A 12887-nucleotide genomic window follows, 5' to 3' on the forward strand; every position below is an offset into this window, starting at 1 on the left:
CCTCAGCCGTAGCAATCTCTTACTCGACACATCCCCAAAGGCAAGGGAATTAAAAGCAAAAATGAACTACTGGGACCTTATGAAGATAAAAAGCTTCTGCACAGCAAAGGAAACAACCAACAAAACTAAAAGGCAACCAACGGAATGGGAAAAGATATTTGCAAATGACATATCGGACAAAGGGCTAGTATCCAAAATCTATAAAGAGCTCACCAAACTCCACACCCGAAAAACAAATAACCCAGTGAAGAAATGGGCAGAAAACATGAATAGACACTTCTCTAAAGAAGACATCCGGATGGCCGACAGGCACATGAAAAGATGCTCAATGTTGCTCCTCATCAGGGAAATACAAATCAAAACCACCCTCAGATATCACCTCACGCCAGTCAGAGTGGCCAAAATGAACAAATCAGGAGACTATAGATGCTGGAGAGGATGTGGAGAAACGGGAACCCTCTTGCACTGTTGGTGGGAATGCAAATTGGTGCAGCCACTCTGGAAAGCAGTGTGGAGGTTCCTCAGAAAATTAAAAATAGATCTACCCTATGACCCAGCAATAGCACTGCTAGGAATTTACCCAAGGGATACAGGAGTACTGATGCATAGGGGCACTTGTACCCCAATGTTTATGGCAGCACTCTCAACAATAGCCAAATTATGGAAGGAGCCTAAATGTCCATCAACTGATGAATGGATAAAGAAATTGTGGTTTATATACACAATGGAGTACTACATGGCAATGAGAAAGAATGAAATATGGCCCTTTGTAGCAACGTGGATGGAACTGGAGAGTGTGATGCTAAGTGAAATAGCCCATACAGAGAAAGACAGATACCATATGTTTTCACTCTTATGTGGATCCTGAGAAACTTAACAGAAACCCATGGAGGAGGGGAAGGAAAAAAAAAAAAAGAGGTTAGAGTGGGAGAGAGCCAAAGCATAAGAGATTCTTTTTTTTTTTTTTTTAAATTTTTTTTTTTAACGTTTTATTTATTTTTGAGACAGAGAGAGACAGAGCATGAACAGGGGAGAGTCAGAGAGAGGGAGACACAGAATCTGAAACAGGCTCCAGGCTCTGAGCTGTCAGCACAGAGCCCGACGCGGGGCTCGAACTCACGGACTGCGAGATCATGACCTGAGCCGAAGTCGGCCGCTTAACCGACTGAGCCACCCAGGTGCCCCAAAGCATAAGAGATTCTTAAAAACTGAGAACAAACTGAGGGTTGATGGGGGGTGGGAGGGAGGGGAGGGTGGGTGATGGGTATTGAGGAGGGCACCTTTTGGGATGAGCACTGGGTGTTGTATGGAAACCAATTTGACAATAAATTTCATATATTGAAAAAATAATAAAGTGAATTCCAGCACTTGTAAAAAAAAAAATAAAAATAAAAAAATAAATAAGTAAACTTAAAAAATAATTACCTTACCAAATCATGTAATTGCAGTTATAAAGGATAACATCAGTGATGTTTTGGGGGCTAGGGTATAGGGTGTGAGAATTCAGAGTACATACCTTACTCTGAATTTGATGTCCCTCCTGAGATAAACGGTAATTTTTTTCACTAGAGTTCTTTGGCTGTTTTAGTCCCCCAAGTAGAGTTTTCATCAACTTCAAATAGTGTTCTTTGTGTTGGGAAAACATTAGTTAACCCTCCATACTTGCAGATGACCTTTTCACAAAACTTTTTACCACTTAAATGGCTGTGGCTATCCTTACATACACTTGATGGCGTTGAAAACTATTACCATTAGTTTGATTCCATATATTAATGGTCCTGAGTTGCCATTGTTGTCCTAAGTGATCCACTTTAACATTTATTTATTTTTGAGAGACAGAGACAGAGCGCGAGTGGGAGAGGGGCAGGGAGAGAGACACACACAGAATCCGAACCAGGCTCCAGGCTCTGAGCTGTCAGCACAGAGCCTGACGCGGGGCTCGAACCCATGAACCATGAGATCATGACCTGAGCCGAAGCCAGAAGCTTAACTGACAGAGCCACTCAGGCGCGCCTTTAGTGATCCATTTCATTTCAGTTGCCAGGCTTGGAGAATACCTGAAATATTAGAGCATATTGTTTTGGTTTCAGCAACCTTCTGCTTTCTAGGAAAATGCTGGTTTCTTGGTAGAGGGTCAGTATGTCACTACAGGGTATTAGTATAAATTTGCTTATATTCCCAGAAAACTCCAGTATTACTGTATTTACCATTAATGTACAGATACATGGGAATAACGTGTTCTAGGTTTCTTGAGTTTGCTACGTTTCCTCTATTGGATATTTCAGTCTACTTGTTTCTACTCATACTGCCCAAACCATTTTCACTTGCTTTTACAAGACTCATTTATATTGAAGTGGGGAAGTGCCATATTCCTTAAACACTGGCAACAAAACATTCCTACCTTTTGTATTCTTTTATCTTTGGATTTTTAGCTTGGTTTCAAATAACTGGTTTCCTATTGTCATTAAATACAATCATTTGTCTTTTGTCTTGAGAAATAAAATACTCCTCTGACCACATGTTTCCTTTCAGCTACTACCTTCTTTGTACACCACAACATAGCCTCCTTCCTAGAGTCTGTAGTATTATTTTCTTTTATTTATTTATTTATTATTTATTTATTTTTAATGTTTATTTTTGAGAGAGAGAGAGTGAAAGACTGTGAGTGGGGGAGGGGCAGAGAGAACCAGAGACACAGAATTCAAAGCAGACATCAGGCTCTGAACTGTCAGCACTGAGCCCTGCGTGGGGCTTGAACTTGTGAACTGTGAGATCATGACCTGAGTGGAAGTTGGATGCTTAACTGACTGAGCCACCTAGGTGCCCCTAGTCTATAGTATAATTTTCTACCTGTTGCATTTCGTTCCCTCCTCAAGCTTATTTATTTATTTTAAAATGTATAGAAGTGCAACTTATATTCAATAATATGTATGCATTTTTTGATACATATACGTTTTAAGTGTATATTTCAGTGAGTTTTAGCAAATGTAAGGTCATTTTTAAAAGTTATGTTGAGACCTTTTACAGTCTGTTTCTTCCTTCCAGACAGCCAATAATGTGATTTCTGTCATCATTGCTTAGTTTTACTTGTTCTGACATGCCACGTAAATGGCCAGACAGTATGTACCCTCTTCTGTCTGGCTTTTTTTTCCTTCTGCGAGATGATTTTGTGTGTATAGTAAAATGTACATAAAATTTATCAGCTTAACCATTTTTAAGTCTGTAGTGGTATTAAGTACATTCATATTGTTGTGCAGTCATCTCCACAATCCCATTTCCAGAACTTTTTCATCATTCAAACCCTGTATCCCGTTAAAAATAACTCCTCATCCTCCCTTCACCCCAACTGTTTGGTAACCACTGTTCCATGTGTGTCTGTGAATTTGACTCTACGAGTGGAATCATAGAATATTTGTCCTTTTATATCTGGCTTATTTCAGAGGGTGATATTTTTGAGATTTTTTTTTTTCAATTTGTTGTGTGCAGGAGTAGTACTTTTTTTTTTTTTTTTTTTTTTTTTTTTTTATTGAGTAGTCTTCATTGCTGGCCTGTATTTTAATTTGCTTAGCTATTCATCTGTTAATACACATTTGAGTTGTTTGAGTTTTTGCCTTTTATGAATGAAGCTTCTATGACATTCATGTACAAGTGTTTGTGTGGATATGATGTTTTAACTTTTCTTCTGTGAATAATTACATACAGAATTGCCCAGTTATATCTTAAGTGTACATTTAGCCTTATAAGAAATTGTCAAACTGTTTTCTAATGTGGTTGTGTTATTTCAACACTTCCACTAGCAACTGATGAGAATTCCATCATTCAGCATATTTACTAACTCTTGGTATCGTCATTTCTTTCAATTTTAGCCATTCTAATGAGTATAGTGATCTCTCCTTGTGGAGTTAATTTGTGTTGTCCTAAGATTAATAGTATCATTGGCTATTCTTCTTTCAGGTGTCTGTTAAAATCTTTTGCCTGTTTTTTTTGACCCACCCCATTCTCTTCTTGATACTGATATGTTCTTTATATACTGTGGATGCAAGTTGTCAAATATGTGGTTTTCTCCCCAACCTTGCTTTCTGGTTTTCTTAGTGTTTTCTTTTGTAAAGGAAGAGTTTTTATTTCATCAACTTTTTCTTTTGTTGTTCGTGTCTTTAGTGTTCTATCTAAAAGATCTTGCCCATCCCAAGATGATTTTTTTCCTTTGTTAGAAAAGACTACCCTTTCTGCAGAATTACCTCTGCCTCCTTGTCAAAATCAGTTGACCATACATGCATGATCTGTTCTGGGCTTTTCATTCCATTCCATTCCATTCCATTGATCTTTGTGTTGCCCTTATGCCAATACCAAATTGACTTGATTACTGTAATTTTATAGTAAGTCTTGAAATCAGGTAAGTCCTACAGTTTTGTTCTTTTTGAAAACTAGTTTGGCTTTTTGAAGTCCTTTGCATTTCACTGTAAATTTTAGAATTAGCTTTTCAACTTTTAAAAGAAAGTTGCCTCCTAAATTTTGTTTAGAGTGTATTGAATTTGTAGATCAAATTGAGGAAAATTGACATCTTTATGTTATTGAGACTTTCGGTCTGTGATAGGTCATATTTCTCCATTAATTTGGATTTTCTTAATTTTTTTCTGTAGTGATTTGTAGTTTTCATGGTACAGGTTATAATATATGCACGTATGTTGTCGTTAAGTATTTTATGTTTTTGATACTATTGGAGATGTTGTAATTAAAAATTTTTATTTTACATTTAATTTTTAATTTTATATAATTTCTTATATGATAACACAGAATCTTTTAAAGTTTATTCATTCTGAGAGAAAGAGAGAGAGCACACACGCACAGGAGCAGGGACAGAGAGAGAGGAGAGAGAATCCTAAGCAGGCTCTGCTGTTAGCACAGAGCCCCATGTGGAGCCGGAACCGAGGAACCTTGAGATCATGACCTGAGCCAAAATCAAGAATTGGATGTGTAAAGATCAATTGAACCACCCAGGCACACCAGGATTAGTGTTTTAAATATTGACCTGGTCTCCTTCAAAAATTTTTTAAATGTTTATTTTGAAAAAGAGAGCAAGTGAGCAAGTGCACACACGCAAGCAAGGTAGGGGCGAAGAGAGAGAGGCTCTGTGCTGTTCAGTGCAGAGCCAGACGCAGGGGGCTCCATCTCACAAACTGTGATCGTAACCTGAGACGAAATCCAGAGTTAGATGCCTAACTGACTGAGCCACCCAGGTGCCCCCTCCTTCAGACTTTTTAATTTATTTTTCATGATAGTTTTTTTTGGCATAAGACTTTGGATTTTCTAGGGGCGCCTGGGTGGCTCAGTCGGTTGAGCGTCCGACTTCAGCTCAGGTCACGATCTCGCGGTCCGTGAGTTCGAGCCCCGCATCGGGCTCTGGGCTGATGGCTCAGAGCCTGGAGCCCGCTTCCGATTCTGTGTCTCCCTCTCTCTCTGACCCTCCCCCGTTCATGCTCTGTCTCTCTCTGTCTCAAAAACAAATAAACTTAAAAAAAAAAATTAAAAAAAAAAAAAAAGACTTTGGATTTTCTATATTCAGGATCATGTCATCTACAAATAAAAACAATTTTATTTTTTCCTTTCTATTTGTAGACACTTTGTTTCTTTTTCTTGCCCTTTTGCATTGGCTAGAACCTGTGCTACAATGTTGAATGAAAATGGATGTCTTTGTCTTCTTGTTCCTGATCTTAAGTCTTTCATCATTAATTTCAATGTAAGCTGTAGGATTTAAAAAAAACTTTTTTTAAGTATTTATTTATTTTTTCTGATAGAGAGACAGAGTGCAAGTGAGGGAGGGGCAGAGAGAGAGAGGGAGACACAGAATCCGAAGCAGGTTCCAGGCTCTGAGCTGTCAGCACAGAGCCCTACCTGGGGCTTGAAACCCATGAACCTCAAGAGCATGAACTGAGCCAAAGTTGGACACTCAACTGACTGAGTCACCCAGGCGCCTCCAAGCTGTAGGATTTTTGTAAATGTTCTTTATCAGGCCCAAGAAATTTATTTTTGTTCCTAGTTTGCTGAGAGTTGTTTTTTTAATCATAAATAGGAGTAGAACTTTGTCAAATGATTTTTCTTTATTAGCTAATAGTATGATATTTTTTTTCTTCAACTGTTAATGTAGTAAATTACATTGATTGGTTTTTGAATGTTTAATTTACTTTAATTAACAGATGTATGATTTGCATATAATTTCTCCTTATGTGGGTGTTTTTTTTTTTTTTTTTTACTTCCTTGGTTGTGTCCTCTGAAGCACAAAAGATATTACTACCGATTAAGTCTAAATTCTCTATTTTTTTTCTTGTCAGTTGTGCTTTCAGTGTCATATCTAAGGATTATTGCTATATCAAAGATCATGAAGATTTAACCCTATGTTTTCTTCTGTGCATTTTATGGTTTTAGCTCTTATATTTGGGCCGTTGGTCCATTTTTATTTAATTTTTGTGTATGGTAAGGGGTAGTGTTTTGACTTTTTTTTTTCTTTCTTTTTTTTGCATATGGAAATCCATTTGTCCCAGCATTATTTGTTGGAGAGACTGTTCTTTTCCCATTTGATGGTCTTGGCACAACTCAAAATTTGATTGACCAAAAGTATACCAGTTTATTTCTGGACTCTGAGTACTTTTTCACTGCTCTATATGTCTATTCTAATGCTAATACCACACTGTTTCAATTAGTGTATCTTTGTAGTAAGCATGAAATACAAGACCTCCAACTTTGTTCTTCCTTTTGAAGATGACTTGAGCTGTCCTGGGTCCTTTGCAATTCCATATGAATTACAAGATCAGCATTTCCACTTCTGGAAAAAAAAAAAGGCACTTGAGATTTTGATAGGATTATATTAAATCCGTAGATCACTTTGGGGAATATTGCCATGTTAACAATATTAAGTGTTCCAGTCCACAAACATGAAATGTCTTTCAATATTTAAGTCTTTAATTTCTTTTAGCAATGTTTTGTAGTTTTCACTGTACAAGCCTTTCACTTTTTTGTTTAAATTTATTTTTAAGAATTTTCTTTTAGGTGTTCTTATAAATAGAATTGTTCTTTTAATATTCCTTTCAGATTGTTTGTTGCTGTGTATAGAAATACAAGAGGTTTAGGGGCGCCTGGGTGGCGCAGTCGGTTAAGCGTCCGACTTCAGCCAGGTCACGATCTCGCGGTCCGTGAGTTCGAGCCCCGCGTCAGGCTCTGGGCTGATGGCTCGGAGCCTGGAGCCTGTTTCCGATTCTGTGTCTCCCTCTCTCTCTGCCCCTCCCCCGTTCATGCTCTGTCTCTCTCTGTCCCAAAAATAAATAAAAAAAAAAAAACAAAAAAAAAAACAAAAAAAAAAAAGTTGAAATACAAGAGGTTTACATGTTAATCTTGTACCCTGAAACAGTTACATTTGTTTATTAGCTCTAATAGTTTTTTTTGTGGGTTCTCTGTGGATTTTCTGTATATAGAATCAATCATGTCATCCACAAACAGAGATGGTTCTACTTCTTTTCCAGTTTGGGTGCCTCTTATTTCTTTTTCCTCTGGCTTGAAGTTCCAGCATATTGTTGAATAGAGCGGTAGAAGCAGGCATTCTTGTCTTGTTCCTGAACTTAGTGGGAAAGCTTTCAGTTTTTCATCATTGGGATAACATGTTAGCTGTGAGTTTTTCCTAGATTGCCTTTATCACGTTAAGGAAATTTCCTTCCGTTCCTAGTTTGAGTTTTGGGGGAGTTTTTTCAAATGCTTTTTCTGTGTCAGTTGATATGAACACATATTTTTGTAGGTTTGTTTGTCAGATATGTGTTGATTGATTTTCTTTTCTTTTTTAAGTTTATTTATTTATTTTGAGAGAGATAGAGACAGCATGAGTGGGGGAGGGACCGAGAGAGAGGGAGGGACCGAGAGAGAGGGAGACAGAGAATCCCAAGCAGGTTCCACACTGTCAGTGCAGTGACTAATGCAGGGCTTGAACCCATGAAACCACAAGATCATGACCTGAACCAAAACCAAGAGTTGGCCACTTAACTGACTGAGCCACCCAGTTCGTAGATTTGTGTTAAACCTGATTGATAGTCTTAGGTTAAAACATCCTCGCATTTTTGGGATAAACATCAGTTAGTTGGTCATGTTTATAAACCTTTTAATACATTTTTGGATTTGGTTTGCTGACTTTTTTTTTTTTGAGCATTTTTGAATCTCTATTCATAGGGGATCTTGGTCTGTAGTTTTATTTTCTCATAGTTTCCTTGTCTAGCTTAGGTTATCAGGTACTACTTACCTCATTCTCTGAGACCAATGGTTCTTTGGATGAATTTGAGAAGGATTGGTATTAATTCTTCTTTAAATATTGACTAGGAAGGGCACCTGGGTGGCTCATTTGGTTGAGCGTCTGCCTTTGGCCCAGGTCATGATTTCACGGTTCATGAATTCAAGCCCCATGTTGGGCTCTTTGCTGACAACTTGGAGCCTGAAGCCTGCTTCGGGTTCTGTGTCTCCCTCTCTCTCTGCCCCTCCCTGACTCCTCTCTCTCTCTCTCTCTCAAAAATAAAATAAAACATTAAAAGAATTAAAAATAAATAAATATTGGGTAGGAAAAAAATAAATATTTGGTAGAGTTCATCCTCGAAGCTATCTGGTTCTTAGCTTGTTTTTGTAGAGTAGTTTTTGATTACTGTTTATATCTCCTTACTTGTTAAAGGTTTATTTAGATCCTACATTTATTCTTGAGTAAGTGCTGGTAATTTTTGTGTTTTTAGAAATGTTTATTTTATATAGGTTATCCAATGCCTAGGACATAAAATTGTTTGTACTGTTCTCTTAACAATCCTTTTTATTTCTGTATAGTTAGAAGTAATGTCCCTACTTTCATTTCTAATTTTATTTACATCATCTTTCATTTATCAGTCTAAGCTAAAAAATTTTAAATTTTGTTGATCTTTTCAAAGAACCAACTTTTGGTTTTATAGATTCTCTATTATATTTCTATTCTCTATTATATTTATCTTTGCTCTTTATTATTTTCTTCCTTTTGCTAGGTTTTGGTTTTAGTTTCTAGTCCTTAAGGTGTAAAGTTAAGTTTCTGACTTGAAATCTCTCTCGTTTTTTAATGTAGGCATTTGTGCTATAATTTATAGCACAAATTTGTATGAGCACTGCTTTTGATGGACCCCATAGATTTTGATATGTTGTGTTTTCATTTTCATTCAAGTACTTTCTAATTTTCCTTATGATTTTTCCTTTTATCCATTTAAAAGAGTGTGTTGTTTGATTTCCATGTATTTATGAATTTTCCACTTTTCTTTCCCTTATTGACTTTGGGCTTTATTCCATTGTGGTGGAAAAGGTACTTTGCATGCTTTGAGTATTTTTAAATATTTTGAGAGTTGTTTTGTGAGCTAATGTATGATTTATTCTGGAGAATGTTCCATGTGCACTCGAGAAGAATGTTGATTCAACTGTTGTTTGGTGGAATGTTCTTTGTATGTCTTTTAAGTCTAGTCGACTTATAGTGTTGTTCAAGTTCCTCTTTTTATTATTGATCACTTGCATCTAGATGTTCTATTTGTTATTGATAGTGGGTTATTGAACTCTCCAACTATTAGTGAACTATATTCCTCATCAGTTGTGTCAGTACTTTCTTCATATATTTGGTAACTCTAGTGTGTTCATTTTTATAATTTTAATATATTCTTGAGGACTTGACCCTTTTATGAGTATATGACATCTATCTCTTTGTCTTGTAACATTTTTTGTTTTGAACTCTTATTTTGTTTGATATTAGTATAGCCAACTCAGCTCTCTTTCTATTTGAAAGATACTTGCATGGAATATCTTTTTCCATATTTTAGCTTTCAATCTTTATGTCTTTTAATTTAAAATGAGTCTCTTAGAGGCAACTTATAGTTACATTGTGTGTGTGTGTGTGTGTGTGTGTGTGTGTAAGTTTATTTATTTATTTTGAGAGAGAGAGAGAGTGCAAGCAGGGTAGGGGCAGAGAGAGGGAGAGAGAGAATCCCAAGCAGGCTATGCACTGTCAGCATGCGGTCCAGTGTGGGGCTTGAGCTCACAAACCATGAGATCATGACCTGAGCTGAAATCAAGACTTGGTCACTTAACCAACTGAGCCCCCCAGGTGCCCCTGTTGGATTTTAAAAATCCATTTTCTAGGGGTGCCTGGGTGGCTCAGTCAGTTGAGCATCCAGCTTCGGCTCAGGTCATGATTTCATGGTTCATGTGTTCAAACCCAACGTCAGGCTTTGCACTGACAGTGTGGAACCTGTTTCGGATTCTGTCTCCCTCTCTCTCTTTCCCTCTCCTGCTCACACTCATTCTGTCTCAAAAATAAATATTAAAAATAATTGTTTTTAAATCCATCTTCCCAATTGCTTTCATTGGTGAGCATAATCCATGTACATTTGAAGTAATTTCTTATAATGAAGTACCATTTTGCCATTATGTACATATATGTTTTATATGTAATACGAATGTGAAAAATGCTTCCTGTTTTTGGTTTCCTTGTTACTCCATTGGTGCTTTTTTTGTTTTGTTTGATCTTGTGTGTGTGTGTGTGTGTGTGTGTGTGTGTGCGCACCATTTTGACTGGGTCTTTTGTTTCTTTTTTTTGTAAAATTTTTAATTATTTTCTTAATGGTTACCTTGGGGATTACAGTTAACACCCTAAATTTGTAACAATTTAATTTGAATTCATCTAACTTAGCTTAAGTGATACATAAAAATTCTATCTCTATACAACTGTGTTACCCAATATTTAAGTTGTTACTTTTAGCAATTACATCTTTATGCATTGTATGCTTCTTTTGGGCTAAATTGTGACACCCCCCCACCCAAATTCATATTGAAATGAATATTGAAATGAGAACCCCCAGTTCTCAGAGCGTGACTGTATTTGAAGGTGGAGCCTTTAAAAGTGGTTGTTAAGGTAAAATGAGGTCACACTGTGATTGGGAACTTATGCATTTCACTACTTAGTTTTGTCAATTTTTTCCTTATATATTTGATGCTGTGGTTATTAGTTGTACTCAGTTATAGTTTGCATTTTCCTGTTTAAATGGACCTGCGGTCATTCTGGGGATTTGTAATATGCATTCTTGACTAATCACAAGCTAATATTAATTGGTATTTTTAGCTATTCTAAACAGTTCAAGAACTTTAGAACTTAAGAACTTTAATATCATTTTCCTCTCTTGATTATGTGCCATTTGTAATGTGTCATAATTTTGTACATGTTTATATATATGTTTTTATATATTTAATTTATATACATTTTAATCCAATGTAATATCATTATTCTTTTGTATTATTTTGAAATAATTTTAGGCCTACAGAAAACTTGCCTAAATAGTACAGTATTGGAGGAATGAGAAATGGGTGGTGACTGCTAATGAATGCAAGGTTTCTTATGGCAAAGTTGAAAATGTTTTAAAATTAGATTATGGTGATAGTTGTAGAAACTCTGTAAATATATGAAAAGCCATTGAATTGTACACTCTAAGTGGGTTACCTTGTTATATGTAACTTATATTCAATAAAGCTCTTCAAAAAAAATCTATGATGGGTTCTAATACATTTCATCTAGATAGCTTTAAAGTTAACCTGGGTGGCTGAGTCAGTTGAGCATCTGACTCTTGATTTTCACTTAGGTCTTGATCCTGAAGTCGTGGGATTGAGCCCCACATCAGGCTCCATGCTCAGTGTGGAGCCTGCTTAAGATTCTCTCTCTCTCTTACTCTGCCTCTCTCCCCTGCTTGCACTTGCTCTCTCTCTGGAAAAAAAATAAATAAATTATAAAAAAATAAATTTAATATCTTGAATAACTATATTGCTATGATCACAAATTAACATTGATACAATAGTATTAATTAACTGTAGTTTATTTAGATTTCTTAAGCTTGCCTACTAATTTTTTCTTCCTGTTCCAGTATCACATTTTATATTCAGTTTTCATGTTTCCTTATTCTCCTCCCATTTGTGGCAATACTTCAGTTTTTCTTTGCTTCCCATTACCTCAGATATTTTGTAGGATTTCAGGGTTTTTTTTTTTCATGTTTTCTCATAATAGATTGCATTATGATTTATTATAGTGTGGGTATATGATGTTGATGTGTTGGTGCTGGTGCTTTTAACTATGGTAATGTCATTGATGTAGAGTGTACTAGGTTTCTCTGAAAAGTTGCATTGTTTTCTGTAATTAATGAATAAATTGGAGGAGGTCCATGGGGACTATTGAAATCCATTGTTTTTTGGGTTTTTTTGTTTTTTGTTTTTTCCTGAAACTTTTACCCACTATTATAAGCACCCATCAAAGGGACTTCACTGAAACAATCATTGCTGTGATGTTCTAATGATTACTTCATGTTTTCCCTATTTGTTTTTCATTTATTACTTGGAATAATTCTTCTTTAAGGATGAGCTGTCACTTCTCCTATATTTATTTATTTACTTACTTCAGTATTTATTTTGTTGTTTATTTTTATCAGTATCAGACTCATGGACATTTATTTTATTCTAGTCCAGGACTCACAGAAACAAAAATAGAATAGCAAGGTGATGCATTTTCTAAAAGAAAGAGTTTTTTGGAGGTAATTGGTGGATTCACCTGTAGTAGTAAGAAATAATACAGACTGAAAGCCCATGTCCCCTCTCCAGTTTTCACCAATGGTAGTATTTTGATTAACCATAGCACAATATTACAACCAAGAAATTGACATTGACAGGATCCATCAATCTTGTATAGGTTTCACATGTGCTCACTTGTGTGTATAGTTAGGTTTATGTAATTTTATCACATGTAGATTTGTGTACCATCACCAGAGTAAGGATACAAAATGGTTTGTTTACAAAAACCACTCATGTTGTCTTTTTATAGA

At 36.0% G+C, this 12887-nt stretch overlaps 1 protein-coding gene across 9 annotated transcripts in view; it reads left to right on the forward strand.

Annotated features, from left to right (window-relative positions):
* The window catches only part of KIAA1328 (KIAA1328 ortholog), a 343523-nt gene that overhangs the window by 18065 nt on the left and 312571 nt on the right, over positions 1-12887 (forward strand). The window lies entirely within an intron of this gene.

This window comes from Panthera tigris, chromosome D3 (assembly GCF_018350195.1).
Source record: "Panthera tigris isolate Pti1 chromosome D3, P.tigris_Pti1_mat1.1, whole genome shotgun sequence".
NCBI lineage: Eukaryota > Metazoa > Chordata > Mammalia > Carnivora > Felidae > Panthera > Panthera tigris.